Below are 20,686 nucleotides of genomic sequence, written 5' to 3'. Positions count from 1 at the left end.
GGGTATTGCATACAAGTGTGCTGTAAGATTCTCTTGTTGAAACTAAATATTATGCTATTGGAGTGCTCAGTGGACCAAGCATGTGACTTGAAAGGTAGGGTCTGACTCCATTCCCACAACCATATCTATGGTCTCAGCACCATAGGAAAAATATCAGAGCCTAATACTGGGACTACAGGGTCTTTAAACTCAGTGGGGGCTGAAATCTGGAAATTTATTTCATTTTATTCTTTTTTTAAGTTTTCATTAAAGTGCCAGAATTTTCAAAAGTATTGATAGTTGTACTTATGCATACAATAGGTAAAGGTAAAGGTAAAGGCCCTCCCGTTGATCGTTGATTTACTCGAGCAGGCCCAGTAACGTCTCCATTGGAGACTTTGTTGTTACTGTGTTTGGCATATCGAATACTCTCGGTAGCTTGCTGGGCTCTCCGAGGGGGGCGGAGGAATCGAACTCGGGTTGGCCATGTTGGCCGCGTGTAAGGCGAATGCCCTACCCACTGTGCTATCGCTCCAGCCCTACGCATACAATAATTCAGCACCAATCCCTGCGCCAGTGTCGGCTTCCCTCCACCCATGTTCCCATATTCCCTCCAACCTCAGTCCTCACTCCACCCCCGCCTGTCATCTGAACAACCACATGACTAAGTTTCAGTGGTTGCAGCTTACATCTCTTGTTTTCAGTTCTGTTGCATTTGTATTTTGGGTAAATGGCTACACCCGTCACTCATGTCACTGCCATAAATGAATCCCTGATCCCTGTAAACTTCTGGTTCTTTTCTGCCCGCAGATTTCTTTCCTTCTTTATCCGGCTTCTCTCTAAACACTGAAATAAGGGATGATTTAATTAGACCCTTTTCAGTACATCTCCACATCCAGTGTTCTGTATTCCACCGATGAGTGACATTATCCTGTTTTTGTTTCTTTTTCTGGCTAACTTCACTCAAGATGGTATCTTCCAGTTTCAATAGTGTTGCTTCATAAAATCAGTAGTCCTAAAACCTAAAAATATATATATATATATTATTTATTTATTTATTTTTTGCTTTTTGTGTTACATCCAGCGATGCTCAGGGATTACTCATAGCTTTCCACTCAGGAATTATTCCTAGTGGTGCATGTGGGACCATATGGGAAGCCTGGTATTGAAGCTGGGCCGGCTCTATGCAAGGCAAATGCCTACCCCTGTACTATGGAACCCCCCAAAAATTCTTTTTATTACAGGGTAAATACTGTGACTTTACATTTGATAGACAGCAAGGACAAGTGTGATTGTTGAAAAGAACTCAATGGTTCAGCACCAGTGGTTTTGCATTAAGAAGCGCACTTGCTTGGCCCCAAGGAAGAAAACTTTGGTTCCATCCCAGCACCCCTCAGGGCCCCCAGAGCCCCAGCAGCAGGAATCCCTGAGTAATGCTGGTGTGACCCTCTCCCCACCTAAGTAAATAGAACAAGATAACAAAAAATTCATTCATCCTGGAGAGGAATCTATTTCAGGTGAGATGTTTTCAAAGGTCTGTCTCGGCTATGTGGGGATGCATCATTGCTTTCACACGTGTATTCCACTAAGCTATCCCACTATGCTCCACACTAAGCTAGTACCAAACCCAGTCTCGGGCGCCTTTTATTTTCACTCTAAACTGGTGCTTCAATTTTCTGCAGAGGTAGTTATTTCCAGTTACTGTATCTTGGGCTGGAGCGATAGCACAGCGGTACGGTGTTTGCCTTGTTCACAGCCAGCCCGGCCAAGCTGGGTTTGATTCCTCCACCCCTCTCGGACAGCCTGGCAAGCTACCGAGAGTATCTCGCCTGTGCAGCGAAGCCTGGCAAGCTACCCGTGACATATTCAATACGCCAAACATAGTAACAGCAAGTCTCAAAATGGAGACGTTACTGGCCCTGCTCGAGCAAATCAATGAACAATGGGAGGAAAATGTTTGTGTTTGTTTTGTTTGTTTGTCAGTTCTTTGAGTTGAAAAAAATTTTACACAGCTATGTGACCTGCCGTCGGTCTATTTTGCTTGTGCATTTTGCTGAAATGTAAGGTCGTTGTCTGGAAAATCCATCCACGTGTCAGAATTGCAATTGAGTTGGGTAAATGTTAGAAACCAACCTGCCGATCTAGAATTTTCTGGATGAAGAGACTATCAGGCACAGCACAATAATCGGAATTCTTCTCTGCTGTTCTTGAGGGTAGCAGTCAACCCAGGAGGAATTTTTGTGATAATGTGCACTGTGACAAAATCTCGAGTGAGCAATTATGCCCTCAGCGCCATGAGGATGCCAAGATAGGTGGGATGTCTTCTGTGGGAGACCAGAAGGAAGTAAGCGCCCATGCTTTAAAGAAGCGTTCCCCTGGAAAAAGCTACTCGGAGACTGTTCTGCTCAGTCCATGGACACAAGCTGTCCCTGGGGGAGAAGCTCCTGGACTGTGGGAGAGGAGCTCTGTTTATAGTGAGTCCAGTTATGTACCCCACAAGATATGAAGACTGGAATGGAACCCAGGTTACCCAAGTGAAAGAAAGCTCTCATACTCTTTGGCTCTCCATACAACCCCACCATCATGACAGAGTGTTTCCTGAGTGCAGAGCCAGGAGAATCTCTCTGTGTTGCTTGATTTGTGGCCCCCAAACCATAAACAAACCAAATACAAAGAAAACAGCCTCAGTCCCTTATTGGAGGATTCCCTCATCCCAACGTGGGCGTTTCTTAGCTGTATCTTGATGTATCCATGCTGCCTCTTCCTTGTAGTATAGGGTTGGGTATCCTCAGAACGTGGGGTGATGTGGTATGGGTTGCCCATACCAGGAAATATTTCTAAATGGTTTGGTCACAGACATAACAATGTGGCTTCTGATGTGTTTTAGCTCAGAATGTCACTGTCACTGTCCTCCCATTGCTCATGGATTTTTCGAAGCGGGCCCAGTAACATTGTGAGACTTGTTACACTTGTTACTGTGTTTGACATATCAAATATGACACAGGTAGGTTCTCAGGCTTTGGCGTGCGGGCAAGATACTCTTGGTAGCTTGCCGAGAGTGGTGGTGGAATCGAACTCGGGTCGGACATGTTGGCCACATGCAAGGCAAACGCCCTATGCCCTGCACTATGGCTCCAGCCTTGCAGCTTTGCCTTGCTCTGTCCACCTCAGGTTCAATCCTCTGCATCCGTCGTGGTCCAGAGGCAAAGATGGACAGCCAATTCGATCCTCGAGGTGCTTCAGCTATGTACCCCACAAGATCTGAAGGCGAGAATCGAATACTGGTCACCCATGTGAAAGACGCACACCCTCAAGACTCTCCTACCACTTCCCCTTTGAAGCTCCTGGCTTGATCTTTAATTACCCAATACTTTACACGGAAGCAAACCTAAGAAAGGGTGGAAAATTCTTAAAGGAACGAGCCTTGAGGACAGAAATGCCCAAAGCTCCATCTCATGTTGTTTCAGCATAAATTCTTGGGTCCAAATTTTCCCACTTTTAAGATTTTCAGCCCTTCTCTTTGCTGAAATGTTAAGTATGAGGTCATTAAAGATCCAGCACGCATCTTGGGCCGCTGCAACAGGAGCAGAGCGGATAGGGCTTTTGCCTTGCATCCGTCGGACCGGGGTATATTCATAGGCTTCCCCTACGGTTCTTCAGTCAAGTCCATTGTGATTACTGAGTGCAGAGCCAGGAGAAGGCCGTGAGCATGCCCAGGTGTGGCCACAGCCATAAAGGAACAAACAAGAAAGAAAAGTAAAACACAGAGCTTTAGTTCCTTGATAGTGATTCTCTCACCATGACTTGAGGGTGTCAGAACTGTATATTCTTCCATTCCCCACATCGGTTTGAATACTGTTAGAGTACCCTCATAATGTGGAGTGATGGGGTTTGGGTTGCCCATAACAGAAAACATTCACAGGGCTCGGTCACAGGAATCACAAGGTGCATTCAGAACTTTTCTTGTACAGAGAGAAGAGAACAATAAATGTGAGAAAATAACCTTACCTTACTCATTAAAGGCTCAGTTCAATCCTCTCCACCCTTCGGGGTTTAGAGACAAAGGTAGGGCAACCCACTCGACCCTCGAGGCGATTCAGCTATCCACCCCACAAAGATCTGAAGGCAGGAATCGAACCCAGATTACTCAAGTGAAAGACAAGCGACCGCAGGCTCTCATACAACTGCAACCTGTGGAAGCGGTTTGCTTAATTCTTAATTACCCCATACTGAACACTGAAGCAAAACCAAAGATGGAAAATTCTTTGAGAAATGAGCCTAAAGAGGGACAGAAACGTCCACAGTGCCATCTTGTAGCATTTCAGCGGAACTACCGCTGCCCGACTTTTTCCACGCTTAAGGTTTCCAACCCATTTCTTTGCTTCTCTGTTAGGTATAGGGTCATTAAAGATCAAGCAAGCCGCTTGGGTCGCTGCAGGGGGAGCAGAGAAGTTCGTGTTCTTGGCTTGCAGTCACAAGCCCCCGGTTCTTTTTCTGAATCTCCATACAGCCCCACTATCATGCCCGAGTGCTTCCTGAGTCCAGAGCCAGGAGAACCTCTGCGCGTTGTTGGATTTGTGGCCCCCAAACCATGAACAAACCAAATAAAACCAAAACAGCCTCAGTCCCTTATTGGAGGATTCCCTCACCCCAACGTGTGGTTTCTGAGCTGTATCTTGCTGTATCCATGCCGCCTCTTCCTTATAGTATAGGGTTGGGTATCCTCAGAACGTGGGGTGAAGGTGTGTGGGTTGCCCATAGCAGGAAATATTTCTCAATGGCTTGGTCACAGACATAGAAAAGTGGCTTCAGAAGATTTTTAGCTCAGAGTGGAGAGCAAAAATAAATAACTAAAAAGAAATAACTTCAAAGAAATGACTTTGTCTTGCTCTTTCCACATCAGTTTCAATCCTCTGCACTCCTCGTGGTCCAGAGACAGAGACAAAGCGAGAGCAACCCACTCGACCCACGAGAAGATTCAGTTATGTACCCCACAAATTATGAAGGTTGGAACCGAACCCAGGTTACCCAAGTGAAAGAAAGCCCTCGCACGTTCTCCTACTGCAGCACCTGTGGAAGTGGCTTGCTTGATCCTTAATTATCCCATGCTTATCCCTGAAGCAAACCCAAGGGTGGAAAATTCGTAAGAGAAATGGGCCTGGGGAGGGATGGAAACACACACATCGCCATCCCGTGGCATTTTGTGCAACTGCCAGGGCCAGACTTCCCAAACTTCAGATTTCCAAACCTTTTCTTTGCTTCAATATCAGGTATAGGGTCATTAATCAGGTAAACCGCTTGGGTCGCTGCAGAGGAAGCAGAGCGGTTAGTGCACTTGACTTGCAGTCACAGGCCCCTGGTTCTTTCTATGGTTCTCCATACAGCCCTACCATCATGCTGGAGTGATTGCTGAGTGCAGAGCCAGGAGAACCCCTGAGTATTGCTGGTGTTGGGCCCCCAAACCATAGACAAACCAAATAAAACCAAAACAGCCTCAGTCCCTTGATAGCAGATCGCCCACCCCAACTTGGTGGGTTCTGAGCTGTATCTTGCTGTATCACTGACCCCTATTCTTTGTTGAAGAGGGTTGGTGCATCCACAGAATGTGGGGTGATTGCACGTGGGGTTGATAATAATGGGAAACCTTTCAAAGAGTTGGGCCACAGACAGAGCAAAGAGGGCTCATAACTTTTCTTGTTCAAAGTGAACAGAACAACAAAAAAATAATCTCACCCTGCTTGTAACCGACCAGATTCGATTCCCAGGTACTCAATGGTCCCCAGAACACTGTGGGCACACACAAAAGCAGCCCCCCCCAAACCCTCAGAGCCAGAGGTATAGTATAGCTGGTAGGATGTTTGCCTTGCATACAGCTACCCAGGTCCAATCCCCGGCATCCCACATGGTCCTCAAGTACCACCAGGAGTAATTTCTAAGTGCAGAGTCTGGAATAATCCATAAGCATTGCTGGGTGTTACTCAAAAAGCAAAAAAAAATTCTTGACAGAAATGATGTATTTAGAATTTCCAGAGAAGGTGATCTCCCAGTCTTAGGCACATTATTCCTGTGTTAATTAAAATTCTTCTTAACACACCCTAGTTCCTCTGATGACTGTTACCTTCACTCCAGACATCTGGTGATGCCAGAGTTGAATCTGGCCTCTGCCAATCTCATCCATGAAGAACAGAAGACATGGGACTTCTCATGTGTATAGGAGCCCCAAAACTCAGGAGGAAAGATGGTACCCTCAGCAATGTGGAGTGCTGAGATGTGGGGACCTGGGGTCTGGAGATCTTTAGAACCAAGTTGGTTGAAGACATCATACTGCAGAAAGGCAAGCCTGTCCTGTGTCACCCTGTTCACTCTCGGGCAGTTGGTTTTGGAGCACAGCCCACTGGGTGTCTCTCCACATAGAGGGTAAGTAGGGCGAGCCCCAGGCAGCACGGAATACGGACACAGTTCACTAGTTTATTCTCTGACCTGAGTTCCAGCAGGGTACTACAGAGCCGGGCATTGGTGGACTCTCATCCCCTTCTTCCCTTGGCGGGTGTAAGGGAGTCGAATCTACCATAGGAGGCCTCCTCTTGGCACACAGATCCCTTGAGAATGAAGGCAGCACCATTGGGGTCGGGGTCATGCCCCACCGTCCACGCCACCCCACCTGCTCCACACCTGATCTGGCTATATGGTTCAGGGGAAGGGATTCGGAGGCAGGGGTGGGGCAGCGTCTGGAGTTGGGCTGAGATGGGGGGCACACAGCTCTTCCAGGGGGCCCCACATCCTTCTGGAGTCCGTCTTTGGTTTCCACACTTGGGGACCCCCCACCTGCTCTGTTCCCAGAAATTTCTGAGGAATCCAACGAGCAGTGTCTACTTCAAATGGTAGGGAATCCAGTGGTCAACAAGAAGGTACGGAAGCACCAGATATTTGGGGGAACAGGATGTGAAGCAGGTTTAGAGGCAGGTTTAGGAGGGCTGTATCAACTCTGAGCTGGAAGCCCTTTGTATGTGGTGCAGGGGTGCTAAACTTCCAGCTAAACTTCCGCTGCGCCCCCAAGAGTGGAGGGGAGAGGCTTGGTGATCCCCCTGGGGGCTGAAGAAGGAAGGAGATTCCTTTTATCTGACAATGAGGCAGTTGCAAGAGAAGAGAAATAGGGTGACTGGAGGCCTCATCACCATTAGTGCCCCTGTGAGGGCGTCCCATCTGTCCCTCCCTCTCCTCCGCGACCCCCAGATTCTCAGCTACTAAAGCAAACGGGCCCCCATTGGAAGCCGAACTTCTGGTCAGGCTGTCTGAAACCGGAAGCCGCCGCATCCAGCAGCGGGAGGACCCATCCCTGGGGGCACTGAATTCCAGCAGGGTCTTGACCTGGCCCCTCCCCGGGCGCACAGACCCCCTGTGCGCTCCCACCACCTACTCCGCTGACCTAGCCGTCCTAGGGGGGCGTAGTGCGGCCGCCGCCATCTGGCCATCTGGTCGAGGCCCGACTTCTGGCCCGTGGCCTCCTGAGAGTGAAGCATGAGGCCCTGGCTCCCCGCCGCCAAGTCCAGCCTGGCGGCATTGTTCTGGCACAGGCCTGTGAAGGACTGCCAGGTGCTGGTCCTCAGCAGGCACAGGAAGGTCAGCTGCACGCCACTCTCCCGGGCGCCATCGGTATCCATGTATGAGAACTGCGGGTGCCCGGGCAGGATTCGGGGGCTAGAGGGCCGCCAGGGACAAGCTGGCGAGCCCCGGCTCTTCCTCCTGGTTGCACTTGGCGTTGTTTTAGTTTTGTTTTTGCACACACGGCATTGCACAGGGATCACTCCAGGTGGGTCACAGGGAGTACTATGGGGTGCCCGTGATCAAACTCCGGTCGTCGTGTGCAAGGCCAGTGTGTCCCCGTTGGACATCACTGCGGCCCGACAGCCTTTTTCTCGCACCCCAGCGTGTGCTTCTCTCTAAACCTTTCTAAGTAAGTTTCTATAAAATTAGCTTGTTGGGCCCGAGTGATGATATAGTGGATAGGACACACAGACTCGCACAGCAGGCCCAGGTTCGATTCCTGGCATCCCATAGTGTTCCCCTGAACACATCCAAGAGTAATTCCAGGACGCAGAGCTAGCTGTCAGCCCTGAGTATCGCTTGGTGTAACCCAAAAAGGAAAAGAAAAAGAAAGCAATCTGGCTTCACACACACACACACACACACACACACACCACACCACACACACACAAATTTTAAAAATCCAGAAGAGCCTCTGACTCCGAGCTTCAACAGTCTGTTCCTGTGGCTGGCACGCTTGTCCTTGTTCTCCCAGTCACTGACCCCAGTGATTGCTCAGGCCCCAATCAGGCTGAAACTTGTACCCTGGAGGCCAGTGGGTCCTTCCAGAACACATGGCCCCCAAACTCCCACCATGTCTTTGGGTCCCCCGCCTTCTCTCACAAGCCAGCCTCTCTCCTCCCGGCCCACCTGCGGCCCAACAGCGTGAATGACCTTCCCTCGTTGAATGGAGCCATACTAGCAAGGCAAGTGCCTCCCCACTGGATTATCTCTCTGGCCTCATATATCTTTTTAGGACAGGACAGCCTCGGACTGGGCCAAGGACAATGAAGATAGTATAGTTTCCACTCACTCCTCTATTATCTGCTTGTTCCAGGAGGAATGTATGGGCCCCTGAGCTATGACCATATAAAGGTATAATCTAATTTCATAAAAGACCTTGTGGTTGACTAATGAAACAGTTGCCACGGGTCCAGGCTCAGCCCTCAGACCCGGATATTACGTGAAGCCCGGAGCAGGCACTTACGTAAATTGAAACCTTCAAATCCTCTGTAACGGCCAGTATAGGCCTATAAATGCTCCCTTCTGAAGAAGCTCGGGGTCTTGCCTCACCTACTGGATCTGCATGTCGGTGGGACGGCTTGACTCTGGCGAGCCAGCTCAATAAACTGCCTGCTTACTGATGGCATTCCTGCGTGATCCTTGTCTGCGTCAGAGATCCCTAACAATCTTTGTTCTTTTAAAATAAAAACAGGTTTTATCTGGACACTCTGTCGAAGGGGAAAGAGAGAGAGAGAGAGAAAGAGAGAGAGAGAGAGAGAGAGAGAGAGAGAGAGAGAGAGATGCTAGAGAGAACACATTGGTTGGTCCCAAGTACAGCAGGCCCGGGACCCAAATGCAGCTATTTGGGTAGAAGTGCTTGTCTCAGGAGACCGGGGCCAGTGTGATTGCACGATCCCCAGCATCACGCAGAGTCCCACAATCACTGCCAGGAATGGACTTGATGCAGTGCAAAGGTGCTTGTATCTTTATCTCACAGTGATTCAATTAAACACACACAGACACAAAAACAAGCACACACACAAAACCTTGTTGAATGTGTGAGTCTCTCTCCTTTCTGCCCCTTAAATATACCCCCGAGGACTGGAATATTCCCTTTGATCCTAAGTGGGTTTGGAGTGATAGTACAGCAGGTAGGGTGGTTGCCTTACATGCAACTAATCTGAGCATAATTCTGAGCATCCCCTATGATCCACTGAGCCCTGCCAGGAGTATTTCCTGAGTACTGCCAGGAGAGCCTCAAAACAAAAGAAAAAATCCAAAGTATTATTACCACAACATTTAAAGCATGCAGTGAGTTTACTTTAGGTACTTAGATAGTGCATTTACAGAGAGAGATCCAGCCAACAGGCATCTGGGTCCTGCTTTGGGACCAAAGACTGGACTTCTCTACTGCCTTGCCTCATTGCCAGGGGAAAGAGAACAGGTTTATAAGACCTTGTCGACACACCCGTAACCAAGAGACAATTTAAACTGATTAAAATACCACAATATATTGAAAAATACATAACTTCTCAGTCACTCCAGTAAAATACCTTAATCTTCCTGAGTATTATATTGAGGGTATTATTACACAACATGCCCAGAGCTATGGGCTTCATACAAACACTTTTTATTTGTCTCAAGAGATTTCAAGATCAAAACACAATCATGAAAGTTTTTAAGTCTGTAACTGTGTCTCATGGTGATTTGTTAAAATAAATTAAAAAAATTAAAGATTTTGAGATATAAGAAAACAAAGATGAGGCGTTCTATGTATTAGTTTGAATGTAAAATTCCGATAACTGTCAGTCATGTTTTGTTTTCTTTGCCTTCTTCCGTGAACCATAAATACTAAGGAAAGGCAGGGTTGTCTGAGATTCTTTATATTTGAGCGACAATCACTGGGTTTGGGGGAGCCACGTTTGTAATGGGTACATCAAAATTCACCGTGCCTGGTGCCAAGTTCAAAGTCATGGGCTGGCCACACGCAGGGCAAGTTTTATAGAAAGTTTCTCAATTAGGAAGTGCTAACCCTCGCCCCACAAATAGAAATGTGGCAGGTGGATCTTATGAAAACCTGGACAGATCTCTTGTTGGCTAAACTTAAACTTCAAATATCCTAAGATTGATCTTAATTCCTAAAACTCTGATATATATGTTCCACTGAGGCCTTCTAATGAATTCGAGCTAAGGTTTGGGTATTTGTCCCGGGTTTTGCAAAACATGTGGAAAAGCTATAAACAGGCACTGGACGACTAGCTCCGGTGATGAAGCACAGGATCTGTAGCCTAACGGTCAGCATATAATGATGGGGAAGAGAAGCTGCTGGCTGGAGCCAGCTCCAGTGTCAGTTGGTGGCAGGAGCACAAAGGTCTCCTGGCTAAGGAGCACACGCCTTTGAGCCCGCCCCCAGAAACTGGTGGCTCTGGGCCTTAGCAACAGCCAATGAGAGAGGAGCCGGGCAAAACATGGACCAATAGGAGGCGAGTCCATAGGTATGTCCCGGTAGGGTTTGGCTCATTGCCAGCAAATGAGAGAGAAGTGGGGCAAAACATGGACCAATAGGAGGCGTGTCCATAGGTATTCCCCGTCCCTGGAACAGGGTTTGGCTCATTGCCTGCCTCAGCATCCAAGTGGTCAGTCGTGGACTCTGATTTGCTAGGATGAGGTCTAGGAAATTGCACTGGGGATCCCGTCTTCCCAAGAATCCCAAGAATCTTCAGATGACAGGTGAGCAGGATGGGGGCTGCTCTCGCCTAGACTGTGCCAGGGAGGAAGGGACTGGGGGGAGGGAGGGACCTCACCTCATTCAGAGGGTCCCACTGGCAGGTGGTGGATTAAGTTCTGGGGGATGATTTGGATTGGATGGCTGATGACCAGCGTGGTGCGGACCCGGTTGGTAGAGGCATCTATACTGCTGACATCAATTATTGGGTGCAGATAATCCTTGAGAAACTTTTGGGGAGTTTCCTTCTGACAGCTCCTCACCCTGCTCTTCATGTCCCACTAGAGCCAACCTTGGGTCAGGGTCAGAGGTGTGTGTTTATGAAATTTCTTTGCTGTGGGGGCAGGTGCCAGATTTGGAACTGATAACCCAAGGTGAAACACCCATTTCTTGCCTGTCCAGCAATTATATTTTTTTGGCCCACATTCAAAAGAACAAAAGCAACCGATGCTGGCGTGGATGTGGCGAGAAAGGGACACTCCTTCACTGTTGGTGGGAATGTCCACTGGTTCAGCCCTTCTGGAAAACAGTATGGACGATTCTCAAAAAATTAGAAATTGAGCTCCCATTTGACCCAGCAATACCACTCCTGGGAATATATCCCAGAGAGGCAAAAATGTATAGTCGAAGTGACATCTGCACTTGTTTGTTCATTGCAGCACTCTTTACAATAGCCAGAAACTGGAAGAAACCTGAATGCCCAAGAACAGATGACTGGTTAAAGAAACTCTGGTACATCTACACAATGGAGTACTATGTAGCTCTTAGAAAAGATGAAGTCATGAAATTTACATACAAGTGGTACAATATGGAAAGTATCATGCTAAGCGAAATGAGTCAGAAAGAGAGGGATAGACATAGAAAGATTGCATTCATCTGGGGGATATAAAGTAACAAAGTATGAGATTAATACCCAAGAATAGCTGAGATCAGCACCAGGAGGATTACTCCATAACTTAGAGGCCAGCCGGGTATCCTAGAGGAAAGGGCTGTTCAGATAGAGAAGGGAGCACCAAATAAAGGATGTTTGGAGGATCCTCCCAGGAGGGGAGATGCATGTCGAAAGTAGACTATGGACTGAACATGTTTGCCACTCAATGCCTCTTTTGCAGACCACAACACCCAAAAGGAGAGAGAGAACACAGGGGATTGCCCTGCCACAGAGACAGGGGGGATGGGGGGAGGGGGTGGGAGGGATATTATCCATGGTGGTGGAAAATGGGCACTGGTGGAGGGATGGGTATCTGATCATTGTATAATTGAAACCAAAGCACAAAAAATTGTAAATCTACAACTTTAAAAAAAATAAAATAAAATAAAGGGAAAAAAATTTATTTTAATTAAATTTGGGGGGTAATTTTTTGTCATGCTCAATAGCACAGCGATAGGGCATTTGCCTAGCATGCAGCCAGCCTGGCTGAGCAGGGTTCGATTCCTCCATCCCTCTCAGAGAGCCCGGCCAGCTACTGAGAGTATCTCCCCATCACGGCAAAGCCTGGCAAGCTACCTGTGATGTATTCAATATGCCAAACACAGTAACAAGTCTCACAATGGAGATGTTACTGGGCCTGCTCAAGCAAATCGATGAAAAACGGGAGGACATTGCTGTGCAACCCAACAGTGTCCCCTCCTCCCTCACCTCATTTGGACAAAGTGAGAACGGGAGAAATAAACGGATCAGAGATGCGTTTGTCAATTTCTTTTTTATGACGACTTCAATGAGGGGGAGGGGAGGGGAATTGAGTGACATCATATTAAAACTCTGTCCGTTTCTGAGAATTTAAGTTGGGTTATTTTTAACTTATGATGTAACTTGGCCGTGATTCTGGAGCCCAGACCCAACCTGCTTCCCCACTCTAGTGCGTTCATCTCAACTTTCTATATTTGAATCGGGGTGTCTCGATTTAAGGGAAACAGTGTATCTTGTATTTTCATTTGGCTCAAGTGGAGAAGCTTCAATTTATGCTATTTCAACTGTAGCAAATACATTCTTCACATCTAAGATGAACACCGATAACTTGGCTTATGTTTGAATTTGAAATGGTTTCAAAGTGTTGCCACAAGCCAGGGCAACATCTCAAAGGGCTGGGGGACGTACCAAGCTGGCAAAAGACCCCAAGTTTGAACACGAGCTCCCTTTGTTCCCCCATCCCAGCGTCTGCCTCGCTGGGTGTGAAGTCAGCAGCAACAACCCTGGTTGCCCCCAACACTGAAGTTGAACACTGAACTGCACCCCAAACCTTTGGGCCTGCATCTGGGCAGTTTTCCAGAGAGGGGGACCCTGTCAGGCACCTCTGTAGAGCTCCTCCCCAGTCTCCAGGAAATGATCAAAATAAAATAAGCTTACAGAAAGGCCCAGGGTAGAGAATACTTACTTATTTCAAGCATTTAGTGTCCCAAAACCACCAGTGTGACTGTCGTTCCACCAACATCTCCATTATCCCTCCCAATCCCAATCTATCCCTTTTGGAACATAACAAATTTACTTTGTATTGTTTATTCCAACAAAACTTTGAGAACTACAAATAGAAACATCAGAAAATAAATCAGCAAGGACTAATTAGTACACATCTGAGTCTTTTAAAAATTTTGTTTGTTCATTTAAATTTTTATTTTAATTTTATAAGGTAGTTGACAATATTTGACAACTGCTTTCTATTTGAGAATTACACTTAATATTTGAACACCAATTCCACCACCATTGTAACTTCCCACCAACATAATTTAGATATGTCCATGCTAACCCCAACCCCTGCCCCAAAGCAGAATTGAAATAACATATTTTGTATTGTTTGATATAAAAAAACTGCTGAAAATCCTACCAAAAAGTATCCTTAGAGAAGATTGTGAAGATTGTTTTATTTAAACCAGGGACCATTAAGCCCTTCTGTAAGAGATAACATGTTGTTAAAGGCTTAGTCTTCTGTGCATATACATATATATGCATATATATCTATAAAGAAATATTTCCCTCTAAGATTGGTTGCCTCCTACTTTGAACCCCATCAAATGCGGTGCGGTATTCTTGGAGTATGGGTAGGGTGTGTCCTATGAAGCATCACACAGATGTGAATGTGGCCACGCAGTCCAGGAATAGGTTCACTCATGGGGGAGACATGACATGAGTATATGGAGTGAAACAGCTCTGTGCGGGGTCTGGAAGCATTATTATGGTGAGTGTCATGTTATGATCACTTCCAGTAGAGAAAGATATGCGGAGAAGGCCATGCGATCTGGATGGTAACCAATGATGAGATTATCTGGCATCAGTCACAGTTGGCTTATGGGCATGACTGTTGAGTTGCTGGAGACAGGGGGATATGGCCAGAGGATATCTATTCCAGTTCCCATTGAACCCAGATTTCTCAGTGACAAAATCCTGCATACCTGGGTTTTCTGGGGATTCAATCATGGGAGTGGTTCAGTCCAAATGTACGGAGAGCAGCCATGAGCATGACCGTGGTTGAGTTCTGGAGGTTTTCGGCTGCCGGGACTGGGTGGGTCCCTTGGGGCGAGGCGGGGTTTCACCCAACCCCTCTGGGACACCCAGGGTGAAACAGCCTGGATCAGGTCCGGTGGCATAGTTATGTCAAGTGTCATGTTATGCTCCCCTCCAGGAGAGAAGGACATGCGACTCTGGATGGTGGCCTATGATGAGATTATCTGTCGCCAAGCAGAGGTGGCTTATGGGTGTGACTGCTGAGTTGCTGGAGATAGGGAGATATGGGCAGAGGATCTATTGAGGAATTTTTGATATTTTGGTTGGGTGAGGCCATGGCACTATGCATTTTTCATGGCAGAGTGTATCCAATTCTCATTGAATGATGAGGACAGAATGAGTGGAGGAAAAGCAGATTAATTGTAGTATCTGTGGAACATATCAATCCATGACCACACGTTTTTATTTATTATTATTCTTATTAATTTTTTAAAAAATGAATCACCATGAGAAAGCGCATTACAAAGCTGTTCATGATTGGGTTTCAGTCATACAATGTTCTAAAACCCATCCCTCCACTAGTATAATTTCCCAGCATCAGTGTTCCCAGTTTACCTCCCACCCCATACCAGTCACACGCCCCCACCCCAGCTTGCCTCTATGGTAGACACCTCTCTCTGTCTCATTCTTTTTATCTTATTTTAGGCATTATGGTTTGCTATACAGATGCTGAAAAGTTATGTATATCCCTTTACCGACTTTCAACACTCAGTTCTTGTCCAGAGTGATCATTTCAAACTATGCTGTCATGAGGAGTCCTCCTCTATCTTAACTACCCTCTACCCTCACACCCTTGTTGTAATTTCCAACCATTCACCAGTCCATGTGGCCCCTGTTTCCACTGGCCTCGGATATTAGATTATTTTAAAATTGTTTAAATTTTATAAAGTAGTTCACAATATTTGATTACATTTAATATTCAAACAACAATTCCACCACAATTACACATTCCCACCAACATATTTTGGAAGGTTCCATCCCAAAACCCAACCCCTGCCCCAAAGCAGAACTGAAATAATATATTTTGTATTGTTTGTTATGAAAAACCAGTGAACATGATACAGAAAGTTTCCTTAGAGGAAAGAATGTGAGGATTGTTGTATTTCACCCACAGGAAATTAAGTTCTTCTATAAGAGATCATTCACATGTTGTTAAAGGTTGAGCCTTGTGTGATGTGATATATGTATGTATACATATATATATATATAGATATAGATATATATTTATCTAGGAAAAAAATTTCACTCTAAGATTGGTAAGATTGGTTGCTTCTTACTTGAACACCATCAAATGTAGCGTGGTACTTTTGGAGTTTGAGTGGTGTGTGGTATGAAGTGTGGCCATATGAAGTGTGAATGCAAATGTTGCCGTGCGGTCCAGGAATAAGTTCACTTGTGGGTGAGGCTCAGCCAGATTGTGTGGAGAGTGGCCATGAGCATGGTGGCGGTTGAGTTCTGGAGGTTTTTGGTTGCAGGGCTGGGTCCCTTGAGGTGGTAAGGGGTCTCAACTGGCCGCCCTCTGGGGTTCCCCAAGTGAAACAGCCTGGCACGGGGTCCAGCGGCATGGTTATGGCAAGTGTCATGTTCTGCTCCCTTCTGGGAGAGAAGGACATGTGACTCTGGATGGTGGCCAATGATGAGATTATCTGGCAGCAGCCAGAGGTGTTTTATGGGTGTGACTGCTGTTTCTGGAAACGGGGATACGGGTGAAGGATCCCCATTCCTGGTTCCATCAAACCTTGAGTTCTCTGTCACAAAGTCCCGCATACCTGGGTTTTCCGGGGATCCAGTCATACATGAGGCTTTACCCGAGTGTATGGAGAGTGACTGTGAGCAGGGTAGAGAGAATTTCTTGGACCAATTAGAATTATTTTATATGAGTAAGACTATTGAAAATCCTTTAACTTTGCAATTCTTTTATGACTTGTGTTATCAGAATGATAGTTTTCTTTGGAGGTTTCAATTATTAACCAGTGTAGATCCTTCATCAACAGTGAATCAAGACATCTATTTATATTTTTCAACGTGTATCTTCTTTCTTGCTTTATTATACTATTGCAGTTATAATGGAATAAAGTGAGCTTATGATAGTTGATATGTTCATACTTATGTCCATATTCAGGGATCACTCCTTCTGGGGCTCAGGTGATATGTTGTACCAGGGATCGAACCCAGGACAGCTATCTACAAGGCAAGTATCCTCCCGGTGGTGTTATTGCTCCAAGCCTTTTCCAATGCTATTTTGAAAACATTGTTTATTACTTACATGCATATTTTGTACTTCATTTAATAATTGACTGAAACAAATTCTTCTTTAAATAATACGGTGCTCTTTTTCCTCATGACTGTTCCTACATTAGAAATGTTGTGCAACATTTACTTCTATCTAGCTGAAAAATTACATCAACTCAAATAAAACAATGAGTTTATTCCTTTTCCTATTGACAATTTTTTCTTTCTTTGACACAGCTGGTGATGCTCAAGGTTTCTCCTGGCGCTGCACTCAGGAATTACTGCTTCCAGTGCCCAGGGAACCATAGGGGATGCCAGAAATTGTACCTGAGCTGGCTTCATGCAAAGCAAATGTCTAGCACTGCACTATGACTTCAACCCGAATGGCGAATTTCTATATTGTGAGTAGAGTCAGAATGTGTGAGGAAGGCCACAACCAGAGTGAGAAGTGAGGATTAACGAATGTCAGAGGGTGAGGGGGATGAGTACTGAAAATAGCTTTCCTGAGCATCACACCACCAAAATGGAGCAGGGGTGAGTTAGGCAGTGCCAGAGATCAGAATCTGTGGAGAGAAGACAGTGATTTGGGCTCAAAAACTTTTCAGTGACAGAGGTCGTAGGTGTATGAATGTTTCAAAATGAATGACTGAGAATCAACTGGAAATAGGCTCGTGATCAAAGGGAACATTCCAGTCATCGGGAATGTATTTACGGGCCAGCAAGGAGAGAGACTCACACATTCAACAAGGTTTTTTTTTTGGTGTGTGTTTTTAGTTGAATCACTGTGAGATATAGATACAAGCACCTTGGAACTGCGTCAAGACTCACTCCTGGCAGTGCTTGGGGGACCTGTGGGATCCTGGGATAAAATCCAGGTCAGTGGCATGTACGGCCAGTGCCCTCCCCTCTGTGCCGTCACATTGAGCCTTCCCCCGGCTCCTGAGACAAGCCCTTCGACCGGAATAAGCACATTTGTGTCCTAGGCTTGCACTACTTGGGACCAACGTCTTCTCTCTAGCATCTCTCTCTTTCTCTCTCTCTCTCTCTCTCTCTCTCTCTCTCTCCTTCCTGAGAGTGTCCAGATAAAACCTTTTTTTTGTTTTAAAAAGAACAAACAAATGTGAGGCCAGAGAGCTAGTTGAGAGGGGAGGTGCTTGCCTTGCATGCAGCTGGTCCTGGTTGGATCCCCAGTCCTCTGAAGGGTCCCTCAGACCAGCCAGGAGTGATCCCTGAGCATTGCCAGGTATGAACTGCAAACAAAATTAATACTAATGATAATTATTAGTCTTCAGATCACATGTAGCAATGCTCAGGGATCACTCGTGGCAGGGCTCTGGGAAACCTCTGAGATACTAGAGATGGAACCCGGGTCAGTTGTGTACAAGGCAAGAGTCTCCAGTACAATCTAGCCCCCGAAGGCAAGAGGGGGATGGTGGGTGGTGACAAACTTAGGGAAGTGGCCCCAAGGGAGCTTAGTTACATTGTCATTGTTGGGTGTACTCAGCTTCACTGGGGACATCTGAGAGACAGTGTGAGGCAGACAGCACTTGGGAATTGCTCCACATTGGCATAGAGCGGGCTAAGAACTAGGTGTATTTGCCCACAAGCTCCATCTGTCCATCATTGCTTGAAGAGTGTTGCTGCATCGAACCTTTCCTGAAGCCCACTAGCACGATGGGAGACCCAGATGCCTCCAGTTTCCAGCCTGGGATGACAAGGCCACAAGGGCCAGGGCAGGGTCTGGAGAGGTCGTTCAGGAGGTGGGGCACATGCCTTGCACGTGCAAATACTGAGTTTTGTCCATGAAACCACATGTCCCCCACACACAGGTATTACACTGGAGGCCTTCAGCACCTCAAGGTCTGAACAACCAATTCTCACCAGGAGGGGCCCACAAACCCCTTAGCATTGCATAGGAATTGACCCCCCTCATAAAAATCATGCTGGTAGGAGGCAGCCAAAACCTGTGTTCCACTGACTCCCTGTGTCCCCCAGGTGAAACTGGCCTCATGGTCCAGGGAGAAGTCAGGAAGCTGGTACAGCTCCTTCCGTTGAGGGAAAAAGGTCAGTCATGTCATTGGAACTCGGGCAGGCTGGGAAGAGAGATTGGCTTGTGGGAGAGGGCGTGGAACCCATAGACATGGTGGCAGTTTGGGGGCCGTACGTGCTGGAAGGACCCAAAGGTCTGGGGACAAGGTGCAAACTGACTGAGGCTTGAGTAATGACTGGGGTCAGTGACTGGGAGAACAGGGACAATGTGCCAGCTGCTGGAACAGACTCTGTTGAAGCTCAGAGCCAGAGAGGCTCAACTGGATTTTTTAAAATTGTGTGTGTGTCTGTGTAAAGCAAGATAGTTTTCTTCTTTCTTTTCCTTTTTGGTCTACACCAAGCAATACTCAGGGCTGACTGTTGGCTCTCTGTCCTGGAATTATTCCTGGCTGTGCTCAGGGGAACACTATGAGATGCCAGGAATCGAACTCTGGTCTGCTGTGTGCCCTACCTACTATATCATCACTCGGGCTCCAACAAGATAGTTTTTATAGAAAGTTTTAGAGAGAAGCACACGCTGGGGAGAGAGCACAGGCGTCTCCAGAGGGAAAAAGTTTCAGCCGGGTCCCAGCGATGTTCAACTGGGACACACTGGTCTTGCACACATCAACCGGAGTTTGATCTCGGGCACCCCATAGTGCCCCCCGAGGCGTGACTGGAATGAGGCCTCAGCACTGCCAGGTGTGCAAAAAGAAAACCAAGTGCAACCAGGAGGAAGAACCAGGGCTGGCCGGCCTGACCCTGGTGGCCCACTCTCGCCGGACTCCTGCCTGGGCAGTTCTCCTAAGTGGACGCGATCGGTGCCCCAGTGAGCACGTGCAGCTCACCTTCCTGTCCCTGCTGACGGCAGACCTTTGCCTACCTGTGCCAGAACTCGGCCACCAGGCTGAGGCCACTGGGGGCCAGGGCCACGAGCTGCACTTGTGGGGGTCTGTGGGCCAGGAGCTGGGCTCAACCAGATGGCGGTGGCCGCACTCTGGTCCCCCAGGACCACTCGTGGATCCGTGGAGCAGGCGTTGGGAGCACACATGGGGGTCCCCGCACCCGCTAGCCGTGCCCCTGACAAGCCCTGCCCACACCCCCTCAGTTCTGGGGGTCCCCGGCAGAGACCCTGCTGGCTTTCAGTGCTCCCAGGGACGGATCCTGTCGCTGCTCAATATGGCAGCTGCTGAATTCAGACAGCCAGACCAGAAGTTCGGCTTCCAACAGGGGCTCTCTGCTTCAGTAGCTGAGAGAGTCGGGGGTCGTGGAGGTGAATGGGGTACAGATGGGACACCCCCAGGGGGGCACTAATGGTGATGAGGCCTCTAGCCGACCCATTTATTTTCTCCTGCAACTGCTTCATGGTCAGACAAAAGGAATTTCCTTCCTTCTTCAGCCTCCCGGGGGACCCCCAAGCCTCTCCCCTCCTCTCTTGGGGGCGCACAGTGGAAGTATAGCGGGAAGTTTAGCACCTCTGCACCGCATACAAAGACTTTCAGGTTCAGAGCTGATACAGCCCTCCTAAACCTGCCTCCCGTCCTGTTCCCCCAAATATCTGGTGCATCCGGAACTCCATGTTGACCACTGGATTCCCTCCTGTTCCAGGTGGACTGCTTATTGGTTTCCCCAGAAATTTCTGGGAGAAGGGCAGGTGGGGGGTCCCCGAGTGTGGGAGCCAAAGTTGGACTCCAGACAATGTAGGGCCCCCTGGACGAGTTGTGTGCCCTCCCACCTCAGCCCAACTCCAGAAGCTGCCTCACCTCTGCCTCTGAACCCTCCCCTGAATCATATAGCCAAAAATGGAGGTGTGGACCAGGTGTGGTGGAGTGGGGGTTGAGGGATACATGTGCCAAGAGCAGACCGCCTCTGGCGAATTCGACTCGCCAAGGGCTGGAGGGGATGAGAGTCCAGCA

The sequence above is a fragment of the Sorex fumeus genome, unplaced genomic scaffold, assembly GCF_029834395.1.
Source record: "Sorex fumeus unplaced genomic scaffold, SorFum_2.1 ptg000019l, whole genome shotgun sequence".
Taxonomy (NCBI): Eukaryota; Metazoa; Chordata; class Mammalia; order Eulipotyphla; family Soricidae; genus Sorex; species Sorex fumeus.
Note: the sequence above shows the minus strand (reverse complement) of the source record.